At 32.0% G+C, this 23811-nt stretch overlaps 7 non-coding genes across 7 annotated transcripts; all 7 read left to right on the top strand.

Moving 5' to 3' along the window:
* The first annotated feature begins 772 nt into the window (after positions 1–772).
* Positions 773–846, top strand: TRNAI-AAU (transfer RNA isoleucine (anticodon AAU)). Its single transcript has one exon. It is a non-coding gene; the product is annotated as a tRNA-Ile (tRNA).
* Positions 847–5949: 5103 nt separating this feature from the next.
* On the top strand, positions 5950–6023 carry TRNAI-AAU (transfer RNA isoleucine (anticodon AAU)). Its single transcript has one exon. It is a non-coding gene; the product is annotated as a tRNA-Ile (tRNA).
* A 5101-nt stretch (positions 6024–11124) lies between these two features.
* TRNAI-UAU (transfer RNA isoleucine (anticodon UAU)) lies at positions 11125–11198 on the top strand. Its single transcript has one exon. It is a non-coding gene; the product is annotated as a tRNA-Ile (tRNA).
* A 788-nt stretch (positions 11199–11986) lies between these two features.
* TRNAI-UAU (transfer RNA isoleucine (anticodon UAU)) lies at positions 11987–12060 on the top strand. Its single transcript has one exon. It is a non-coding gene; the product is annotated as a tRNA-Ile (tRNA).
* A 5103-nt stretch (positions 12061–17163) lies between these two features.
* Positions 17164–17237, top strand: TRNAI-AAU (transfer RNA isoleucine (anticodon AAU)). The gene has a single exon. It is a non-coding gene; the product is annotated as a tRNA-Ile (tRNA).
* A 1651-nt stretch (positions 17238–18888) lies between these two features.
* Positions 18889–18962, top strand: TRNAI-AAU (transfer RNA isoleucine (anticodon AAU)). Its single transcript has one exon. It is a non-coding gene; the product is annotated as a tRNA-Ile (tRNA).
* Positions 18963–23203: 4241 nt separating this feature from the next.
* Positions 23204–23277, top strand: TRNAI-AAU (transfer RNA isoleucine (anticodon AAU)). Its single transcript has one exon. It is a non-coding gene; the product is annotated as a tRNA-Ile (tRNA).
* The last annotated feature ends 534 nt before the right edge of the window (positions 23278–23811 follow it).

Here is a 23811-nt window from a genome sequence, read left to right as displayed (position 1 = left end):
AAAAGATTAATTTTCTTGTGTCTCATTTTTGACTGTTTATCACCTTGGATCAAACGCTGCTTGAAGGATTGGATGAATACATTTGATATAGTTGTAGAATTAATTATTATTCTGAAAGCTCCTGGAATATCTATTAATGGTTCTAAGTTCTAACGCCAAGTAACTAAATCTTTTATTTATTGCAATTTATTGAGGTCATTTTTGTTTTGTCTTGTTGATGAAATATAAAGATAGTATGAATGTAAACAGCTGAATATAAGCTTTCCAACTATCCCGGGTTAACAATCGGTAGCACTTCATCCTCTGCTATTTCTTCAATAGTATGCTATATATTTATTGAGCCTATTAGTTTAGTCTTTAGAGCATAAAGTTAAAAATGCCAAGGACATACTTTCAATCAGTCTCCAAGCCAATACTTGATGCTCCTTTAATGTTGAAAATAGATGTATTTTCTTCTGTATCATGTGTATGTCTATATTTCCTTTGAGGGGAAGCTGATAGAATGTTTAGATGAATCAATTGCATATAGGTGATGAATTGTTATTTATTGCTAAAACACATGGAAAAAACATTAATGGTTCTAAGTTCTAACACTAAGTATGAAAATCTCTTTTGTATTGTAATTTTTCTAAAGTCATATTAGTTTCTTCATGTTGATATTATATATTTATAACTTCATGGTAAACCTCTGAAATTAAGCTTTCCAAATCTCCCGGGTTAACTATCATTAGCGATTCTTCATATGCTGGACTTCCAGGAACTTGTGCAAAATGGCCTGTTAGCTCAGATGGTTAGAGCGTGGTGCTAATAACGCCAAGGTCACAGGTTCGATCCCTGTACAGGCCAAGTTTAAATATTTGAAAAAAGATTAATTTTTCTTGTGTCTCATTTTTGACTGTTTATCACCTTGAATCAAACGCTGCTTGAAGGATTGGATGAATACATTTGATATAGTTGTAGAATTATTTAATATTCTGAAAGCTCCTGGAATATCTATTAATGGTTCTAAGTTCTAACGCCAAGTAACTAAATCTCTTATTTATTGCAATTTATTGAGGTCATTTTTGTTTTGTCTTGTTCATGAAATATAAAGATAGTATGAATGTAAACAGCTGAATATAAGCTTTCCAACCATGCCGGGTTAACAATCGGTAGCACTTCATCATCCGCTATTTCTTCAATAGTATGCTATATATTTATTGAGCCTATTAGTTTAGTCTTTAGAGCATAAAGTTAAAAATGCCAAGGACATACTTTCAATCAGTCTCCAAGCCAATACTTGATGCTCCTTTAATGTTGAAAATAGATGTATTTTCTTCTGTATCATGTGTATCTCTATATTTATTTTGAGGGGAAGCTGATAGAATGATTAAATGAATCAATTGCATATAGGTGATGAAATGTTATTTATTGCTAAAACACATGGAAAAAACATTAATGGTTCTAAGTTCTAACACTAAGTATGAAAATCTCTCTCGTATTGTAATTCTTTTAAAGTCATATTAGTTTCTTCATGTTGATATTATATATTTATAACTTCATGGTAAACCTCTGAAATTAAGCTTTCCAAATCTCCCGGGGTAACTATCATTAGCACTTCTTCATATGCTGGACTTCCAGCAATTTGTGCAAAATGGCCTGTTAGCTCAGATGGTTAGAGTGTGGTGCTAATAACGCCAAGGTCACAGGCTCGACCCCTGTACAGGCCAAGTTTAATTTTTTGAAAAAATATTAATTTTTCTTGTGTCTCATTTTTGACTGTTTATCACCTTGGATCAAATGCTGCTTGAAGGATTGGATGAATATATTTGATATAGTTGTAGAATTAATTATTATTCTGAAAGCTCCTGGAATATTTATTCATGGTTCTAAGTTCTAATGCCAAGTAACTAATTCTCTTATTTATTGCAATTATTGAGGTCATTTTTGTTTTGTCTTGTTGATGAAATATAAAGATAGTATGAATGTAAACAGCTGAATATAAGCTTTCCAACTATCCCAGGTTAAAAATCGGTAGCACTTCATCATCTGCTATTTCCTCAATAGTATGCTATATATTTAGTGAGCCTAGTAGTTTAGTCTTTAGAGCATAAAGTTAAAAATGCCAAGGACATGCTTTCAATCAGTCTCCAAGCCAATACTTGATGCTCCTTTAATGTTGAAAATAGATGTATTTTCTTCTGTATAATGTGTATGTCTATATTTCCTTTGAGGGGAAGCTGATAGAATGTTTAGATGAAACAATTGCATATAGGTGATGAATTGTTATTTATTGCTAAAACACATGGAAAAAACATTAATGGTTCTAAGTTCTAACACTAAGTATGAAAATCTCTTTTGTATTGTAATTTTTTTAAAGTCATATTAGTTTCTTCATGTTGATATTATATATTTATAACTTCATGGTAAACCTCTGAAATTAAGCTTTCCAAACCTCCGGGTTAACTATCATTAGCACTTATTCATATGCTAGACTTCCAGGAATTTGCACAAAATGGCCTGTTAGCTCAGATGGTCAGAGTGTGGTGCTAATAACGCCAAGGTCACAGGTTCAATCCCTGTACAAGCCAAGTTTAATTGTTTGAAAAAAGATTAATTTTTCTTGTTTCTCATTTTTGACTGTTTATCACCTTGGATCAAACGCTGCTTGAAGGATTGGATAAATACATTTGATATAGTTGTAGAATTAATTATTATTCTGAAAGCTCCTGGAATATCTATTAATGGTTCTAAGTTCTAACGCCAAGTAACTAAATCTCTTATTTATTGCAAATTATTGAGGTCATTTTTGTTTTGTCCTGTTGATGAAATATAAAGATAGTATGAATGCAAACAGCTGAATATAAGCTTTCCAACTATCCCGGGTTAACAATCAGTAGCACTTCATCATCTGCTATTTCTTCAATAGTATGCTATATATTTAGTGAGCCTATTCGTTTAGTCTTTAGAGCATAAAGTTAAAAATGCCAAGGACATACTTACAATCCGTCTCCAAGCCAATACTTGATGCTCCTTTAATGTTGAAAATAAATGTATTTTCTTCTGTAACATGTGTATCTCTATATTTCCTTTGAGGGGAAGCTGATAGAATGGTTAAATGAATCAATTGCATATAGGTGATGAATTGTTATTTATTGCTAAAACACATGGAAAAAACATTAATGGTTCTAAGTTCTACACTAAGTATGAAAATCTCTTTTGTATTGTAACTTTTTTTAAAGTCATATTATTTTCTTCATGTTGATGTTATATATTTATAACTTCATGGTAAACCTCTGAAATTAAGCTTTCCAAATCTCCCGGGTTAACGATCATTAGCACTTCTTCATATGCTGGACTTCCAGGAATTTGCGCAAAATGGCCTGTTAGCTCAGATGGTTAGAGTGTGGTGCTAATAACGCCAAGGTCACATGTTCGATCCCTGTACAGGCCAAGTTTAATTGTTTAAAAAAAAGATTAATTTTTCTTGTGTCTCATTTTTGACTGTTTATCACCTTGGATCAAACGCTGCTTGAAGGATTGGATGAATACGTTTGATATAGTTGTAGAATTAATTATTATTCTGAAAGCTCCTGGAATATCTATTAATGGTTCTAAGTTCTAACGCCAAGTAACTAAATCTCTTATTTATTGCAATTTATTGAGGTCATTTTTGTTTTGTCTTGTTGATTAAATATAAAGATAGTATGAATGTAAACAGCTGAATATAAGCTTTCCAAAGATCCCGGGTTATCAATTGGTAGCACTTCATCATCTGCTATTTCTTCAATAGTATGCTATATATTTATTGAGCCTATTAGTTTAGTCTTTAGAGCATAAAGTTAAAAATGCCAAGGACATACTTTCAATCAGTCTCCAAGCCAATACTTGATGCTCCTTTAATGTTGAAAATAGATGTATTTTCTTCTGTATCATGTGTATCTCTATATTTATTTTGAGGGGAAGCTGATAGAATGATTAAATGAATCAATTGCATATAGCCGATGAATTGTTATTTATTGCTAAAACACATGGAAAAAACATTAATGGCTCTAAGTTCTAACACTAAGTATGAAAATACCTTTTGTACTGTAATTTTTTTAAAGTCATATTAGTTTCTTCATGTTGATATTATATATTTATAACTTCATGGTAAACCTCTGAAATTAAGCTTTCCAAATCTCCCGGGTTAACTATCATTAGCACTTCTTCATATGCTGGACTTCCAGGAACTTGTGCAAAATAGCCTGTTAGCTCAGATCAATAGAGCGTAGTGCTAATAACGCCAAGGTCACAGGTTCGATCCCTGTACAGGCCAAGTTTAATTGTTTGAAAAAAGATTAATTTTTCTTGTGTCTCATTTTTGACTGTTTATCACCTTGGATCAAACGCTGCTTGAAGGATTGGATGAATACATTTGATATAGTTGTAGAATTAATTATTATTCTGAAAGCTCCTGGAATATCTATTAATGGTTCTAAGTTCTAACACCAAGCAACTAAATCTCTTATTTATTGCAATTTATTGAAGTCATTTTTGTTTTGTCTTGTTGATGAAATATAAAGATAGTATGAATGTAAACAGCTGAATATAAGCTTTCCAACTATCCCTGGTTAACAATCGGTAGCACTTCATCATCTGCTATTTCTTCAATAGTATGCTATATATTTATTGAGCCTATTAGTTTAGTCTTTAGAGCATAAAGTTAAAAATGCCAAGGACATACTTTCAATCAGTCTCCAAGCCAATACTTGATGCTCCTTTAATGTTGAAAATAGATGTATTTTCTTCTGTATCATGTGTATGTCTATATTTCTTTTGAGGGGAAGCTGACAGAATGATTAGATGATTCAATTGCATATAGGTGATGAATTGTTATTAATTGCTAAAACACATGGAAAAATCATTAATGGTTCTAAGTTCTAACACTAAGTATGAAAATCTCTTTTGTATTGCAATTTTTTTAAAGTCATATTAGTTTCTTCATGTTGATATTATATATTTATAACTTCATGGTAAACCTCCGAAATTAAGCTTTCCAAATCTCCCGGGTTAACTATCATTAGCACTTCTTCATATGCTGGACTTCCAGGAATTTGTGCAGACCGGCCTGTTAGCTCAGATGGTTAGAGCGTGGTGCTAATAACGCCAAGGTCACAGGTTCGATCCCTGTACAGGCTAAGTTTAATTGTTTGAAAAAAGATTAATTTTTCTTGTGTCTCATTTTTGACTGTTTATCACCTTGGATCAAACGCTGCTTGAAGGATTGGATGAATACATTTGATATAGTTGTAGAATTAATTATTATTCTGAAAGCTCCTGGAATATCTATTAATGGTTCTAAGTTCTAACGCCAAGTAACTAAATCTTTTATTTATTGCAATTTATTGAGGTCATTTTTGTTTTGTCTTGTTGATGAAATATAAAGATAGTATGAATGTAAACAGCTGAATATAAGCTTTCCAACCATGCCGGGTTAACAATCGGTAGCACTTCATCATCTGCTATTTCTTCAATAGTATGCTATATATTTATTGAGCCTATTAGTTTAGTCTTTAGAGCATAAAGTTAAAAATGCCAAGGACATACTTTCAATCAGTCTCCAAGCCAATACTTGATGCTCCTTTAATGTTGAAAATAGATGTATTTTCTTCTGTATCATGTGTATGTCTATATTTCCTTTGAGGGGAAGCTGATAGAATGATTAGATGATTCAATTGCATATAGGTGATGAATTGTTATTTATTGCTAAAACACATGGAAAAAACATTAATGGTTCTAAGTTCTAACACTAAGTATGAAAATCTCTTTTGTATTGTAATTTTTTTAAAGTCATATTAGTTTCTTCATGTTGATATTATATATTTATAACTTCATGGTAAACCTCTGAAATTAAGCTTTCCAAATCTCCCGGGTTAACTATCATTAGCGATTCTTCATATGCTGGACTTCCAGGAACTTGTGCAAAATGGCCTGTTAGCTCAGATGGTTAGAGCGTGGTGCTAATAACGCCAAGGTCACAGGTTCGATCCCTGTACAGGCCAAGTTTAATTGTTTGAAAAAAGATTAATTTTTCTTGTGTCTCATTTTTGACTGTTTATCACCTTGGATCAAACGCTGCTTGAAGGATTGGATGAATACATTTGATATAGTTGTAGAATTCATTATTATTCTGAAAGCTCCTGGAATATCTATTAATGGTTCTAAGTTCTAACGCCAAGTAACTAAATGTCTTAATTATTGCAATTTATTGAGGTCATTTTTGTTTTGTCCTGTTGATGAAATATAAAGATAGTATGAATGCAAACAGCTGAATATAGGCTTTCCAACTATCCCGGGTTAACAATCAGTAGCACTTCATCATCTGCTATTTCTTCAATAGTATGCTATATATTTAGTGAGCCTATTCGTTTAGTCTTTAGAGCATAAAATTAAAAATGCCAAGGACATACTTACAATCCGTCTCCAAGCCAATACTTGATGCTCCTTTAATGTTGAAAATAAATGTATTTTCTTCTGTAACATGTGTATCTTTATATTTCCTTTGAGGGGAAGCTGATAGAATGGTTAAATGAATCAATTGCATATAGGTGATGAATTGTTATTTATTGCTAAAACACATGGAAAAAACATTAATGGTTCTAAGTTCTAACACTAAGTATGAAAATCTCTTTTGTATTGTAATTTTTTTAAAGTCATATTAGTTTCTTCATGTTGATATTATATATTTATAAATTCATGGTAAACCTCTGAAATGAAGCTTTCCATATCTCCCGGGTTAACTATCATTAGCACTTCTTCATATATTGGACTTCCAGGAATTTGTGCAAAATGGCCTGTTAGCCCAGATGATTAGAGTGTGGTGCTAATAACGCCAAGGTCACAGGTTCGATCCCTGTACAGGCCAAGTTTATTTGTTTGAAAAAAGATTAATTTTCTTGTGTCTCATTTTTGACTGTTTATCACCTTGGATCAAATGCTGCTTGAAGGATTGGATGAATACATTTGATATAGTTGTAGAATTAATTATTATTCTGAAAGCTCCTGGAATATCTATTAATGGTTCTAAGTTCTAACGCCAAGTAACTAAATCTTTTATTTATTGCAATTTATTGAGGTCATTTTTGTTTTGTCTTGTTGATGAAATATAAAGATAGTATGAATGTAAACAGCTGAATATAAGCTTTCCAACTATCCCGGGTTAACAATCGGTAGCACTTCATCATCTGCTATTTCTTCAATAGTATGCTATATATTTATTGAGCCTATTAGTTTAGTCTTTAGAGCATAAAGTGAAAAATGCCAAGGACATACTTTCAATCAGTCTCCAAGCCAATACTTGATGCTCCTTTAATGTTGAAAATAGATGTATTTTCTTCTGTATCATGTGTATGTCTATATTTCCTTTGAGGGGAAGCTGATAGAATGTTTAGATGAATCAATTGCATATAGGTGATGAATTGTTATTTATTGCTAAAACACATGGAAAAAACATTAATGGTTCTAAGTTCTAACACTAAGTATGAAAATCTCTTTTGTATTGTAATTTTTCTAAAGTCATATTAGTTTCTTCATGTTGATATTATATATTTATAACTTCATGGTAAACCTCTGAAATTAAGCTTTCCAAATCTCCCGGGTTAACTATCATTAGCGATTCTTCATATGCTGGACTTCCAGGAACTTGTGCAAAATGGCCTGTTAGCTCAGATTAGTAGAGCGTGGTGCTAATAACGCCAAGGTCACAGGTTCGATCCCTGTACAGGCCAAGTTTAAATATTTGAAAAAAGATTAATTTTTCTTGTGTCTCATTTTTGACTGTTTATCACCTTGAATCAAACGCTGCTTGAAGGATTGGATGAATACATTTGATATAGTTGTAGAATTAATTAATATTCTGAAAGCTCCTGGAATATCTATTAATGGTTCTAAGTTCTAACGCCAAGTAACTAAATCTCTTATTTATTGCAATTTATTGAGGTCATTTTTGTTTTGTCTTGTTCATGAAATATAAAGATAGTATGAATGTAAACAGCTGAATATAAGCTTTCCAACCATGCCGGGTTAACAATCGGTAGCACTTCATCATCCGCTATTTCTTCAATAGTATGCTATATATTTATTGAGCCTATTAGTTTAGTCTTTAGAGCATAAAGTTAAAAATGCCAAGGACATACTTTCAATCAGTCTCCAAGCCAATACTTGATGCTCCTTTAATGTTGAAAATAGATGTATTTTCTTCTGTATCATGTGTATCTCTATATTTATTTTGAGGGGAAGCTGATAGAATGATTAAATGAATCAATTGCATATAGGTGATGAATTGTTATTTATTGCTAAAACACATGGAAAAAACATTAATGGTTCTAAGTTCTAACACTAAGTATGAAAATCTCTCTCGTATTGTAATTCTTTTAAAGTCATATTAGTTTCTTCATGTTGATATTATATATTTATAACTTCATGGTAAACCTCTGAAATTAAGCTTTCCAAATCTCCCGGGTTAACTATCATTAGCACTTCTTCATATGCTGGACTTCCAGCAATTTGTGCAAAATGGCCTGTTAGCTCAGATGGTTAGAGTGTGGTGCTAATAACGCCAAGGTCACAGGCTCGATCCCTGTACAGGCCAAGTTTAATTTTTTGAAAAAATATTAATTTTTCTTGTGTCTCATTTTTGACTGTTTATCACCTTGGATCAAACGCTGCTTGAAGGATTGGATGAATATATTTGATATAGTTGTAGAATTAATTATTATTCTGAAAGCTCCTGGAATATTTATTCATGGTTCTAAGTTCTAATGCCAAGTAACTAATTCTCTTATTTATTGCAATTATTGAGGTCATTTTTGTTTTGTCTTGTTGATGAAATATAAAGATAGTATGAATGTAAACAGCTGAATATAAGCTTTCCAACTATCCCAGGTTAAAAATCGGTAGCACTTCATCATCTGCTATTTCCTCAATAGTATGCTATATATTTAGTGAGCCTAGTAGTTTAGTCTTTAGAGCATAAAGTTAAAAATGCCAAGGACATGCTTTCAATCAGTCTCCAAGCCAATACTTGATGCTCCTTTAATGTTGAAAATAGATGTATTTTCTTCTGTATAATGTGTATGTCTATATTTCCTTTGAGGGGAAGCTGATAGAATGTTTAGATGAAACAATTGCATATAGGTGATGAATTGTTATTTATTGCTAAAACACATGGAAAAAACATTAATGGTTCTAAGTTCTAACACTAAGTATGAAAATCTCTTTTGTATTGTAATTTTTTTAAAGTCATATTAGTTTCTTCATGTTGATATTATATATTTATAACTTCATGGTAAACCTCTGAAATTAAGCTTTCCAAACCTCCGGGTTAACTATCATTAGCACTTATTCATATGCTAGACTTCCAGGAATTTGCACAAATTGGCCTGTTAGCTCAGATGGTCAGAGTGTGGTGCTAATAACGCCAAGGTCACAGGTTCAATCCCTGTACAAGCCAAGTTTAATTGTTTGAAAAAAGATTAATTTTTCTTGTTTCTCATTTTTGACTGTTTATCACCTTGGATCAAACGCTGCTTGAAGGATTGGATAAATACATTTGATATAGTTGTAGAATTAATTATTATTCTGAAAGCTCCTGGAATATCTATTAATGGTTCTAAGTTCTAACGCCAAGTAACTAAATCTCTTATTTATTGCAAATTATTGAGGTCATTTTTGTTTTGTCCTGTTGATGAAATATAAAGATAGTATGAATGCAAACAGCTGAATATAAGCTTTCCAACTATCCCGGGTTAACAATCAGTAGCACTTCATCATCTGCTATTTCTTCAATAGTATGCTATATATTTAGTGAGCCTATTCGTTTAGTCTTTAGAGCATAAAGTTAAAAATGCCAAGGACATACTTACAATCCGTCTCCAAGCCAATACTTGATGCTCCTTTAATGTTGAAAATAAATGTATTTTCTTCTGTAACATGTGTATCTCTATATTTCCTTTGAGGGGAAGCTGATAGAATGGTTAAATGAATCAATTGCATATAGGTGATGAATTGTTATTTATTGCTAAAACACATGGAAAAAACATTAATGGTTCTAAGTTCTACACTAAGTATGAAAATCTCTTTTGTATTGTAACTTTTTTTAAAGTCATATTATTTTCTTCATGTTGATGTTATATATTTATAACTTCATGGTAAACCTCTGAAATTAAGCTTTCCAAATCTCCCGGGTTAACGATCATTAGCACTTCTTCATATGTTGGACTTCCAGGAACTTGTGCAAAATGGCCTGTTAGCTCATATGGTTACAGCGTGGTGCTAATAACGCCAAGGTCACAGGTTTGATCCCTGTACAGGCCAAGTTTAATCATTTGAAAAAAGATTCATTTTTCTTGTTTCTCATTTTTGACTGTTTATCACCTTGGATCAAACGCTGCTTGAAGGATTGGATGAATACATTTGATATAGTTGTAGAATTAATTATTATTCTGAAAGCTCCTGGAATATCTATTAATGGTTCTAAGTTCTAACGCCAAGCAACTAAATCTCTTATTTATTGCAATTTATTGAGGTCATTTTTGTTTTGTCTTGTTGATGAAATATAAAGATGTTATGAATGTAAACAGCTGAATATAAGCTTTCCAACTATCCCGGGTTAACAATCGGTAGCACTTCATCCTCTGCTATTTCTTCAATAGTATGCTATATATTTATTGAGCCTATTAGTTTAGTCTTTAGAGCATAAAGTTAAAAATGCCAAGGACATAGTTTCAATCAGTCTCCAAGCCAATACTTGATGCTCCTTTAATGTTGAAAATAGATGTATTTTCTTCTGTATCATGTGTAGGTCTATATTTCCTTTGAGGGGAAGCTGATAGAAGGATTAGATGATTTAATTGCATATAGGTGATGAATTGTTATTTATTGCTAAAACACATGGAAAAAAAATTAATGGTTCTAAGTTCTAACACTAAGTATGAAAATCTCTCTCGTATTGTAATTCTTTTAAAGTCATATTAGTTTCTTCATGTTGATATTATATATTTATAACTTCATGGTACACCTCTGAAATTAAGCTTTCCAAATCTCCCTGGTTAACTATCATTAGCTCTTCTTCATATGCTGGACTTCCAGGAACTTGAGCAAAATGGCCTTCTAGCTCAGATGGTTAGAGCATGGTGCTTATGACGCCAAGGTCACAGGTTCTATCCCTGTACAGGCCAAGTTTAATTGTTTGAAAAAAGATTAACTTTTCTTGTGTCTCATTTTTGACTGTTTATCACCTTGGATCAAACGCTGCTTGAAGGATTGGATTAATACATTTGATATAGTTGTAGAATTAATTATTATTCTGAAAGCTCCTAGAATATCTATTAATGGTTCTAAGTTCTAACGCCAAGTAACTAAATCTCTTATTTATTGCAATTTATTGAGGTCATTTTTGTCTGGCTTGTTGATGAAATATAAAAATAGTATGAATGTAAACAGCTGAATATAAGCTTTCCAACTATCCCGGGTTAACAATCGGTAGCACTTCATCCTCTGCTATTTCTTCAATAGTATGCCATATATTTATTGAGCCTATTAGTTTAGTCTTTAGAGCATAAAGTTAAAATTGCCAAGGACATACGTTCAATCAGTCTCCAAGCCAATACTTGATGCTCCTTTAATGTTGAAAATAGATGTATTTTCTTCTGTATCATGTGTATCTCTATATTTCCTTTGAGGGGAAGCTGATAGAACGATTAAATGAGTCAATTGCATATAAGTGATGAATTGTTATTTATTGCTAAAACACATGGAAAAAACATTAATGGTTCTAAGTTCTAACACTAAGTATGAAAATCTCTTTTGTATTGTAATTTTTTTAAAGTCATATTAGTTTCTTCATGTTGATATTATATATTTATAACTTCATGGTACACCTCTGAAATTAAGCTTTCCAAATCTCCCTGGTTAACTATCATTAGCTCTTCTTCATATGCTGGACTTCCAGGAATTTGTGCAAAATGGCCTGTTAGCACAGATGGTTAGAGCATGGTGCTTATGACGCCAAGGTCACAGGTTCTATCCCTGTACAGGCCAAGTTTAATTGTTTGAAAAAAGATTAATTTTTCTTGTGTCTCATTTTTGACTGTTTATCACCTTGGATCAAACGCTGCTTGAAGGATTGGATGAATACATTTGATATAATTGTAGAATTAATTATTATTCTGAAAGCTCCTGGAATATCTATTAATGGTTCTAAGTTCTAACGCCAAGTAACTAAATCTCTTATTTATTGCAAATTATTGAGGTCATTTTTGTTTTGTCCTGTTGATGAAATATAAAGATAGTATGAATGCAAACAGCGGAATATAAGCTTTCCAACTATCCTGGGTTAACAATCAGTAGCACTTCATCATCTGCTATTTCTTCAATAGTATGCTATATATTTAGTGAGCCTATTCGTTTAGTCTTTAGAGCATGAAGTTAAAAATGCCAAGGACATACTTACAATCCGTCTCCAAGCCAATACTTGATGCTCCTTTAATGTTGAAAATAGATGTATTTTCTTCTGTATCATGTGTATCTCTATATTTATTTTGAGGGGAAGCTGATAGAATGATTAAATGAATCAATTGCATATAGGTGATGAATTGTTATTTATTGCTAAAACACATGGAAAAAACATTAATGGTTCTAAGTTCTAACACTAAGTATGAAAATACCTTTTGTACTGTAATTTTTTTAAAGTCATATTAGTTTCTTCATGTTGATATTATATATTTATAACTTCATGGTAAACCTCTGAAATTAAGCTTTCCAAATCTCCCGGGTTAACTATCATTAGCACTTCTTCATATGCTGGACTTCCAGGAATTTGTGCAAAATAGCCTGTTAGCTCAGATCAATAGAGCGTAGTGCTAATAACGCCAAGGTCACAGGTTCGATCCCTGTACAGGCCAAGTTTAATTGTTTGAAAAAAGATTAATTTTTCTTGTGTCTCATTTTTGACTGTTTATCACCTTGGATCAAACGCTGCTTGAAGGATTGGATGAATACATTTGATATAGTTGTAGAATTAATTATTATTCTGAAAGCTCCTGGAATATCTATTAATGGTTCTAAGTTCTAACACCAAGCAACTAAATCTCTTATTTATTGCAATTTATTGAGGTCATTTTTGTTTTGTCTTGTTGATGAAATATAAAGATAGTATGAATGTAAACAGCTGAATATAAGCTTTCCAACTATCCCCGGTTAACAATCGGTAGCACTTCATCATCTGCTATTTCTTCAATAGTATGCTATATATTTATTGAGCCTATTAGTTTAGTCTTTAGAGCATAAAGTTGAAAATGCCAAGGACATACTTTCAATCAGTCTCCAAGCCAATACTTGATGCCCCTTTAATGTTGAAAATAGATGTATTTTCTTCTGTATCATGTGTATGTCTATATTTCCTTTGAGGGGAAGCTGACAGAATGATTAGATGATTCAATTGCATATAGGTGATGAATTGTTATTAATTGCTAAAACACATGGAAAAATCATTAATGGTTCTAAGTTCTAACACTAAGTATGAAAATCTCTTTGGTATTGTAATTTTTTTAAAGTCATATTAGTTTCTTCATGTTGATATTATATATTTATAACTTCATGGTAAACCTCTGAAATTAAGCTTTCCAAATCTCCCGGGTTAACTATCATTAGCAATTCTTCATATGCTGGACTTCCAGGAACTTGTGCAAAATGGCCTGTTAGCTCAGATGGTTAGAGTGTGGTGCTAATAACGCCAAGGTCACAGGTTCGATCCCTGTACAGGCCAAGTTTAATTGTTTGAAAAAAGATGAGTTTTTCTTGTGTCTCATTTTTGACTGTTTATCACCTTGGATCACACACTGCTTGAAGGATTGGATGAATGCATTTGATATAGTTGTAGAATTAATTATTATTCTGAAAACTCCTGGAATATCTATTAATGGTTCTAAGTTCTAACGCCAAGCAACTAAATCTATTATTTATTGCAATTTATTGAGGTCATTTTTGTTTTGTCTTGTTGATGAAATATAAAGATAGTATGAATGTAAACAGCTGAATATAAGCTTTCCAACTATCCCCGGTTAACAATCGGTAGCACTTCATCATCTGCTATTCCTTCAATAGTATGCTATATATTTATTGAGCCTATTAGTTTAGTCTTTAGAGCATAAAGTTAAAAATGCCAAGGACATACTTTCAATCAGTCTCCAAGCCAATACTTGATGCTCCTTTAATGTTGAAAATAGATGTATTTTCTTCTGTATCATGTGTATGTCTATATTTCCTTTGAGGGGAAGCTGACAGAATGATTAGATGATTCAATTGCATATAGGTGATGAATTGTTATTTATTGCTAAAACACATGGAAAAAACATTAATGGTTCTAAGTTCTAACACTAAGTATGAAAATCTCTTTTGTATTGTAATTTTTTTAAAGTCATATTAGTTTCTTCATGTCGATATTATATATTTATAACTTCATGGTAAACCTCTGTAATTAAGCTTTCCAAATCTCCCGGGTTGACTATCGTTAGCAATTCTTCATATGCTGGACTTCCAGGAACTTGTGCAAAATGGCCTGTTAGCTCAGATGGTTAGAGTGTGGTGCTAATAACGCCAAGGTCACAGGTTCGATCCCTGTTCAGGCCAAGTTTAATTGTTTGAAAAAAGATTAATTTTTCTTGTGTCTCATTTTTGACTGTTTATCACCTTGGATCAAACACTGCTTGAAGGATTGGATGAATACATTTTATATAGTTGCAAAATTAATTATTATTCTGAAAGCTCCTGGAATATCTATTAATGGTTCTAAGTTCTAATGCCAAGTAACTAAATCTCTTATTTATTGCAATTTATTGAGGTCATTTTTGTTTTGTCTTGTTGATGAAATATAAAGATAGTATGAATGTAAGCCGCTGAATATAAGCTTTCCAACTATCCCGGGTTAACAATCGGTAGCACTTCATCATCTGCTATTTCTTCAATAGTATGCTATATATTTATTGAGCCTATTAGTTTAGTCTTTAGAGCATATAGTTGAAAATGCCAAGGACATACTTTCAATCAGTCTCCAAACCAATACTTGATGCTCCTTTAATGTTGAAAATAGATGTATTTTCTTCTGTATCATGTGTATGTCTATATTTCCTTTGAGGGGAAGCTGATAGAATGATTAGATGATTCAATTGCATATAGGTGATGAATTGTTATTTATTGCTAAAACACATGGAAAAAACATTAATGGTTCTAAGTTCTAACACTAAGTATGAAAATCTCTTTTGTATTGTAATTTTTTTAATGTCATATTAGTTTCTTCATGTTGATATTATATATTTATAACTTCATGGTACACCTCTGAAATTAAGCTTTCCAAATCTTCCTGGTTAACTATCATTAGCTCTTCTTCATATGCTGGACTTCCAGGAATTTGTGCAAAATGGCCTGTTAGCACAGATGGTTAGAGCTTGGTGCTAATAACGCCAAGGTCACAGGTTCGATCCCTGTACAGGCCAAGTTTAATTGTTTGAAAAAAGATTAATTTTTCTTGTGTCTTATTTTTGACTGTTTATCACCTTGGATCAAACACTGCTTGAAGGATTGGATGAATACATTTGATATAGTTGTAGAATTAATTATTATTCTGAAAGCTCCTGGAATATCTATTAATGGTTCTAAGTTCTAACGCCAAGTAACTAAATCTCTTATTCATTGCAATTTATTGAGGTCATTTTTGTTTTGTCCTGTTGATGAAATATAAAGATAGTATGAATGCAAACAGCTGAATATAAGCTTTCCAACTATCCCGGGTTAACAATCAGTAGCACTTCATCATCTGCTATTTCTTCAATAGTATGCTATATATTTAGTGAGCCTATTCGTTTAGTCTTTAGAGCATAAAGTTAAAAATGCCAAGGACATACTTACAATCCATCTCCAAGCCAATACTTGATGCTCCTTTAATGTTGAAAATAAATGTATATTCTTCTGTAACATGTGTATCTCTATATTTCCTTTGAGGGGAAGCTGATAGAATGGTTAAATGAATCAATTGCATATAGGTGATGAATTGTTATTTATTGCTAAAACACATGGAAAAAACATTAATGGTTCTAAGTTCTAACACTAAGTATGAAAATCTCTTTTGTATTGTAATTTTTTTAAAGTCATATTAGTTTCTTCATGTGGATATTATATATTTATAAATTCATGGTAAACCTCTGAAATGAAGCTTTCCAAATCTCCCGGGTTAACTATTATTAGCACTTCTTCATATGCTGGACTTCCAGGAATTTGTGCAAAATGGGCTCTTAGCTCAGATGGTTAGAGTGTGGTGCTAATAACGCCAAGGTCACAGGTTCGATCCCTGTACAGGCCAAGTTTATTTGTTTGAAAAAAGATTAATTTTCTTGTGTCTCATTTTTGACTGTTTATCACCTTGGATCAAACGCTGCTTGAAGGATTGGATGAATGCATTTGATATAGTTGTAGAATTAATTATTATTCTGAAAGCTCCTGGAATATCTATTAATGGTTCTAAGTTCTAACGCCAAGTAACTAAATCTCTTATTTATTGCAATTTATTGAGGTCATTTTTGTTTTGTCTTGTTGATGAAATATAAAGATAGTATGAATGTAAACAGCTGAATATAAGCTTTCCAACTATCCCGGGTTAACAATCGGTAGCACTTCATCATCTGCTATTTCTTCAATAGTATGCTATATATTTATTGAGCCTATTAGTTTAGTCTTTAGAGCATAAAGTTAACAATGCCAAGAACATACTTTCAATCAGTCTCTAAGCCAATACTTGATGCTCCTTTAATGTTGAAAATAGATGTATTTTCTTCAGTATCATTTGTATGTCTATATTTCCTTCGAGGGGAAGCTGACACAATGATTAGATGAATCAATTGCATATAGGTGATGAATTGTTATTTATTGCTAAAACACATGGAAAAAACATTAATGGCTCTAAGTTCTAACACTAAGTATGAAAATCTCTTTTGTATTGTAATTTTTCTAAAGTCATATTAGTTTCTTCATGTTGATATTATATATTTATAACTTCATGGTAAACCTCCGAAATTAAGCTTTCCAAATCTCCCAGGTTAACTATCATTAGCACTTCTTCATATGCTTGACTTCCAGGAATTTGTGCAGACCGGCCTGTTAGCTCAGATGGTTAGAGCGTGGTGCTAATAACGCCAAGGTCACAGGTTCGATCCCTGTACAGGCCAAGTTTAATTGTTTGAAAAAAAATTAATTTTTCTTGTGTCTCATTTTTGACTGTTTATCACCTTGGATCAAACGCTGCTTGAAGGATTGGATGAATACATTTGATATAGTTGTAGAATTAATTATTATTCTGAAAGCTCCTGGAATATCTAATAATGGTTCTAAGTTCTAACGCCAAGTAACTAAATCTCTTAATTATTGCAATTTATTGAGGTCATTTTTGTTTTGTCCTGTTGATGAAATATAAAGATAGTATGAATGCAAACAGCTGAATATAGGCTTTCCAACTATCCCGGGTTAACAATCAGTAGCACTTCATCATCTGCTATTTCTTCAATAGTATGCTATATATTTAGTGAGCCTATTCGTTTAGTCTTTAGAGCATAAAATTAAAAATGCCAAGGACATACTTACAATCCGTCTCCAAGCCAATACTTGATGCTCCTTTAATGTTGAAAATAAATGTATTTTCTTCTGTAACATGTGTATCTCTATATTTCCTTTGAGGGGAAGCTGATAGAATGGTTAAATGAATCAATTGCATATAGGTGATGAATTGTTATTTATTGCTAAAACACATGGAAAAAACATTAATGGTTCTAAGTTCTAACACTAAGTATGAAAATCGCTTTTGTATTGTAATTTTTTTAAAGTCATATTAGTTTCTTCATGTTGATATTATATATTTATAAATTCATGGTAAACCTCTGAAATGAAGCTTTCCATATCTCCCGGGTTAACTATCATTAGCACTTCTTCATATATTGGACTTCCAGGAATTTGTGCAAAATGGCCTGTTAGCCCAGATGATTAGAGTGTGGTGCTAATAACGCCAAGGTCACAGGTTCGATCCCTGTACAGGCCAAGTTTATTTGTTTGAAAAAAGATTAATTTTCTTGTGTCTCATTTTTGACTGTTTATCACCTTGGATCAAACGCTGCTTGAAGGATTGGATGAATACATTTGATATAGTTGTAGAATTAATTATTATTCTGAAAGCTCCTGGAATATCTATTAATGGTTCTAAGTTCTAACGCCAAGTAACTAAATCTTTTATTTATTGCAATTTATTGAGGTCATTTTTGTTTTGTCTTGTTGATGAAATATAAAGATAGTATGAATGTAAACAGCTGAATATAAGCTTTCCAACTATCCCGGGTTAACAATCGGTAGCACTTCATCCTCTGCTATTTCTTCAATAGTATGCTATATATTTATTGAGCCTATTAGTTTAGTCTTTAGAGCATAAAGTTAAAAATGCCAAGGACATACTTTCAATCAGTCTCCAAGCCAATACTTGATGCTCCTTTAATGTTGAAAATAGATGTATTTTCTTCTGTATCATGTGTATGTCTATATTTCCTTTGAGGGGAAGCTGATAGAATGTTTAGATGAATCAATTGCATATAGGTGATGAATTGTTATTTATTGCTAAAACACATGGAAAAAACATTAATGGTTCTAAGTTCTAACACTAAGTATGAAAATCTCTTTTGTATTGTAATTTTTCTAAAGTCATATTAGTTTCTTCATGTTGATATTATATATTTATAACTTCATGGTAAACCTCTGAAATTAAGCTTTCCAAATCTCCCGGGTTAACTATCATTAGCGATTCTTCATATGCTGGACTTCCAGGAACTTGTGCAAAATGGCCTGTTAGCTCAGATGGTTAGAGCGTGGTGCTAATAACGCCAAGGTCACAGGTTCGATCCCTGTACAGGCCAAGTTTAAATATTTGAAAAAAGATTAATTTTTCTTGTGTCTCATTTTTGACTGTTTATCACCTTGAATCAAACGCTGCTTGAAGGATTGGATGAATACATTTGATATAGTTGTAGAATTATTTAATATTCTGAAAGCTCCTGGAATATCTATTAATGGTTCTAAGTTCTAACGCCAAGTAACTAAATCTCTTATTTATTGCAATTTATTGAGGTCATTTTTGTTTTGTCTTGTTCATGAAATATAAAGATAGTATGAATGTAAACAGCTGAATATAAGCTTTCCAACCATGCCGGGTTAACAATCGGTAGCACTTCATCATCCGCTATTTCTTCAATAGTATGCTATATATTTATTGAGCCTATTAGTTTAGTCTTTAGAGCATAAAGTTAAAAATGCCAAGGACATACTTTCAATCAGTCTCCAAGCCAATACTTGATGCTCCTTTAATGTTGAAAATAGATGTATTTTCTTCTGTATCATGTGTATCTCTATATTTATTTTGAGGGGAAGCTGATAGAATGATTAAATGAATCAATTGCATATAGGTGATGAAATGTTATTTATTGCTAAAACACATGGAAAAAACATTAATGGTTCTAAGTTCTAACACTAAGTATGAAAATCTCTCTCGTATTGTAATTCTTTTAAAGTCATATTAGTTTCTTCATGTTGATATTATATATTTATAACTTCATGGTAAACCTCTGAAATTAAGCTTTCCAAATCTCCCGGGGTAACTATCATTAGCACTTCTTCATATGCTGGACTTCCAGCAATTTGTGCAAAATGGCCTGTTAGCTCAGATGGTTAGAGTGTGGTGCTAATAACGCCAAGGTCACAGGCTCGACCCCTGTACAGGCCAAGTTTAATTTTTTGAAAAAATATTAATTTTTCTTGTGTCTCATTTTTGACTGTTTATCACCTTGGATCAAATGCTGCTTGAAGGATTGGATGAATATATTTGATATAGTTGTAGAATTAATTATTATTCTGAAAGCTCCTGGAATATTTATTCATGGTTCTAAGTTCTAATGCCAAGTAACTAATTCTCTTATTTATTGCAATTATTGAGGTCATTTTTGTTTTGTCTTGTTGATGAAATATAAAGATAGTATGAATTTAAACAGCTGAATATAAGCTTTCCAACTATCCCAGGTTAAAAATCGGTAGCACTTCATCATCTGCTATTTCCTCAATAGTATGCTATATATTTAGTGAGCCTAGTAGTTTAGTCTTTAGAGCATAAAGTTAAAAATGCCAAGGACATGCTTTCAATCAGTCTCCAAGCCAATACTTGATGCTCCTTTAATGTTGAAAATAGATGTATTTTCTTCTGTATAATGTGTATGTCTATATTTCCTTTGAGGGGAAGCTGATAGAATGTTTAGATGAAACAATTGCATATAGGTGATGAATTGTTATTTATTGCTAAAACACATGGAAAAAACATTAATGGTTCTAAGTTCTAACACTAAGTATGAAAATCTCTTTTGTATTGTAATTTTTTTAAAGTCATATTAGTTTCTTCATGTTGATATTATATATTTATAACTTCATGGTAAACCTCTGAAATTAAGCTTTCCAAACCTCCGGGTTAACTATCATTAGCACTTATTCATATGCTGGACTTCCAGGAATTTGCGCAAAATGGCCTGTTAGCTCAGATGGTTAGAGTGTGGTGCTAATAACGCCAAGGTCACATGTTCGATCCCTGTACAGGCCAAGTTTAATTGTTTAAAAAAAAGATTAATTTTTCTTGTGTCTCATTTTTGACTGTTTATCACCTTGGATCAAACGCTGCTTGAAGGATTGGATGAATACGTTTGATATAGTTGTAGAATTAATTATTATTCTGAAAGCTCCTGGAATATCTATTAATGGTTCTAAGTTCTAACGCCAAGTAACTAAATCTCTTATTTATTGCAATTTATTGAGGTCATTTTTGTTTTGTCTTGTTGATTAAATATAAAGATAGTATGAATGTAAACAGCTGAATATAAGCTTTCCAAAGATCCCGGGTTATCAATTGGTAGCACTTCATCATCTGCTATTTCTTCAATAGTATGCTATATATTTATTGAGCCTATTAGTTTAGTCTTTAGAGCATAAAGTTAAAAATGCCAAGGACATACTTTCAATCAGTCTCCAAGCCAATACTTGATGCTCCTTTAATGTTGAAAATAGATGTATTTTCTTCTGTATCATGTGTATCTCTATATTTATTTTGAGGGGAAGCTGATAGAATGATTAAATGAATCAATTGCATATAGCCGATGAATTGTTATTTATTGCTAAAACACATGGAAAAAACATTAATGGCTCTAAGTTCTAACACTAAGTATGAAAATACCTTTTGTACTGTAATTTTTTTAAAGTCATATTAGTTTCTTCATGTTGATATTATATATTTATAACTTCATGGTAAACCTCTGAAATTAAGCTTTCCAAATCTCCCGGGTTAACTATCATTAGCACTTCTTCATATGCTGGACTTCCAGGAACTTGTGCAAAATAGCCTGTTAGCTCAGATCAATAGAGCGTAGTGCTAATAACGCCAAGGTCACAGGTTCGATCCCTGTACAGGCCAAGTTTAATTGTTTGAAAAAAGATTAATTTTTCTTGTGTCTCATTTTTGACTGTTTATCACCTTGGATCAAACGCTGCTTGAAGGATTGGATGAATACATTTGATATAGTTGTAGAATTAATTATTATTCTGAAAGCTCCTGGAATATCTATTAATGGTTCTAAGTTCTAACACCAAGCAACTAAATCTCTTATTTATTGCAATTTATTGAGGTCATTTTTGTTTTGTCTTGTTGATGAAATATAAAGATAGTATGAATGTAAACAGCTGAATATAAGCTTTCCAACTATCCCTGGTTAACAATCGGTAGCACTTCATCATCTGCTATTTCTTCAATAGTATGCTATATATTTATTGAGCCTATTAGTTTAGTCTTTAGAGCATAAAGTTAAAAATGCCAAGGACATACTTTCAATCAGTCTCCAAGCCAATACTTGATGCTCCTTTAATGTTGAAAATAGATGTATTTTCTTCTGTATCATGTGTATGTCTATATTTCTTTTGAGGGGAAGCTGACAGAATGATTAGATGATTCAATTGCATATAGGTGATGAATTGTTATTAATTGCTAAAACACATGGAAAAATCATTAATGGTTCTAAGTTCTAACACTAAGTATGAAAATCTCTTTTGTATTGCAATTTTTTTAAAGTCATATTAGTTTTGTTCATGTTGATATTATATATTTATAACTTCATGGTAAACCTCCGAAATTAAGCTTTCCAAATCTCCCGGGTTAACTATCATTAGCACTTCTTCATATGCTGGACTTCCAGGAATTTGTGCAGACCGGCCTGTTAGCTCAGATGGTTAGAGCGTGGTGCTAATAACGCCAAGGTCACAGGTTCGATCCCTGTACAGGCTAAGTTTAATTGTTTGAAAAAAGATTAATTTTTCTTGTGTCTCATTTTTGACTGTTTATCACCTTGGATCAAACGCTGCTTGAAGGATTGGATGAATACATTTGATATAGTTGTAGAATTAATTATTATTCTGAAAGCTCCTGGAATATCTATTAATGGTTCTAAGTTCTAACGCCAAGTAACTAAATCTTTTATTTATTGCAATTTATTGAGGTCATTTTTGTTTTGTCTTGTTGATGAAATATAAAGATAGTATGAATGTAAACAGCTGAATATAAGCTTTCCAACCATGCCGGGTTAACAATCGGTAGCACTTCATCATCTGCTATTTCTTCAATAGTATGCTATATATTTATTGAGCCTATTAGTTTAGTCTTTAGAGCATAAAGTTAAAAATGCCAAGGACATACTTTCAATCAGTCTCCAAGCCAATACTTGATGCTCCTTTAATGTTGAAAATAGATGTATTTTCTTCTGTATCATGTGTATGTCTATATTTCCTTTGAGGGGAAGCTGATAGAATGATTAGATGATTCAATTGCATATAGGTGATGAATTGTTATTTATTGCTAAAACACATGGAAAAAACATTAATGGTTCTAAGTTCTAACACTAAGTATGAAAATCTCTTTTGTATTGTAATTTTTTTAAAGTCATATTAGTTTCTTCATGTTGATATTATATATTTATAACTTCATGGTAAACCTCTGAAATTAAGCTTTCCAAATCTCCCGGGTTAACTATCATTAGCGATTCTTCATATGCTGGACTTCCAGGAACTTGTGCAAAATGGCCTGTTAGCTCAGATGGTTAGAGCGTGGTGCTAATAACGCCAAGGTCACAGGTTCGATCCCTGTACAGGCCAAGTTTAATTGTTTGAAAAAAGATTAATTTTTCTTGTGTCTCATTTTTGACTGTTTATCACCTTGGATCAAACGCTGCTTGAAGGATTGGATGAATACATTTGATATAGTTGTAGAATTCATTATTATTCTGAAAGCTCCTGGAATATCTATTAATGGTTCTAAGTTCTAACGCCAAGTAACTAAATGTCTTAATTATTGCAATTTATTGAGGTCATTTTTGTTTTGTCCTGTTGATGAAATATAAAGATAGTATGAATGCAAACAGCTGAATATAGGCTTTCCAACTATCCCGGGTTAACAATCAGTAGCACTTCATCATCTGCTATTTCTTCAATAGTATGCTATATATTTAGTGAGCCTATTCGTTTAGTCTTTAGAGCATAAAATTAAAAATGCCAAGGACATACTTACAATCCGTCTCCAAGCCAATACTTGATGCTCCTTTAATGTTGAAAATAAATGTATTTTCTTCTGTAACATGTGTATCTTTATATTTCCTTTGAGGGGAAGCTGATAGAATGGTTAAATGAATC

Source organism: Lissotriton vulgaris, chromosome 4_1, assembly GCF_964263255.1.
Source record: "Lissotriton vulgaris chromosome 4_1, aLisVul1.2, whole genome shotgun sequence".
In the NCBI taxonomy this organism is placed as follows: domain Eukaryota; kingdom Metazoa; phylum Chordata; class Amphibia; order Caudata; family Salamandridae; genus Lissotriton; species Lissotriton vulgaris.
The sequence above is the reverse complement of the archived record's forward strand: the minus strand, read 5'-3'. Positions and strand labels throughout refer to the sequence as shown.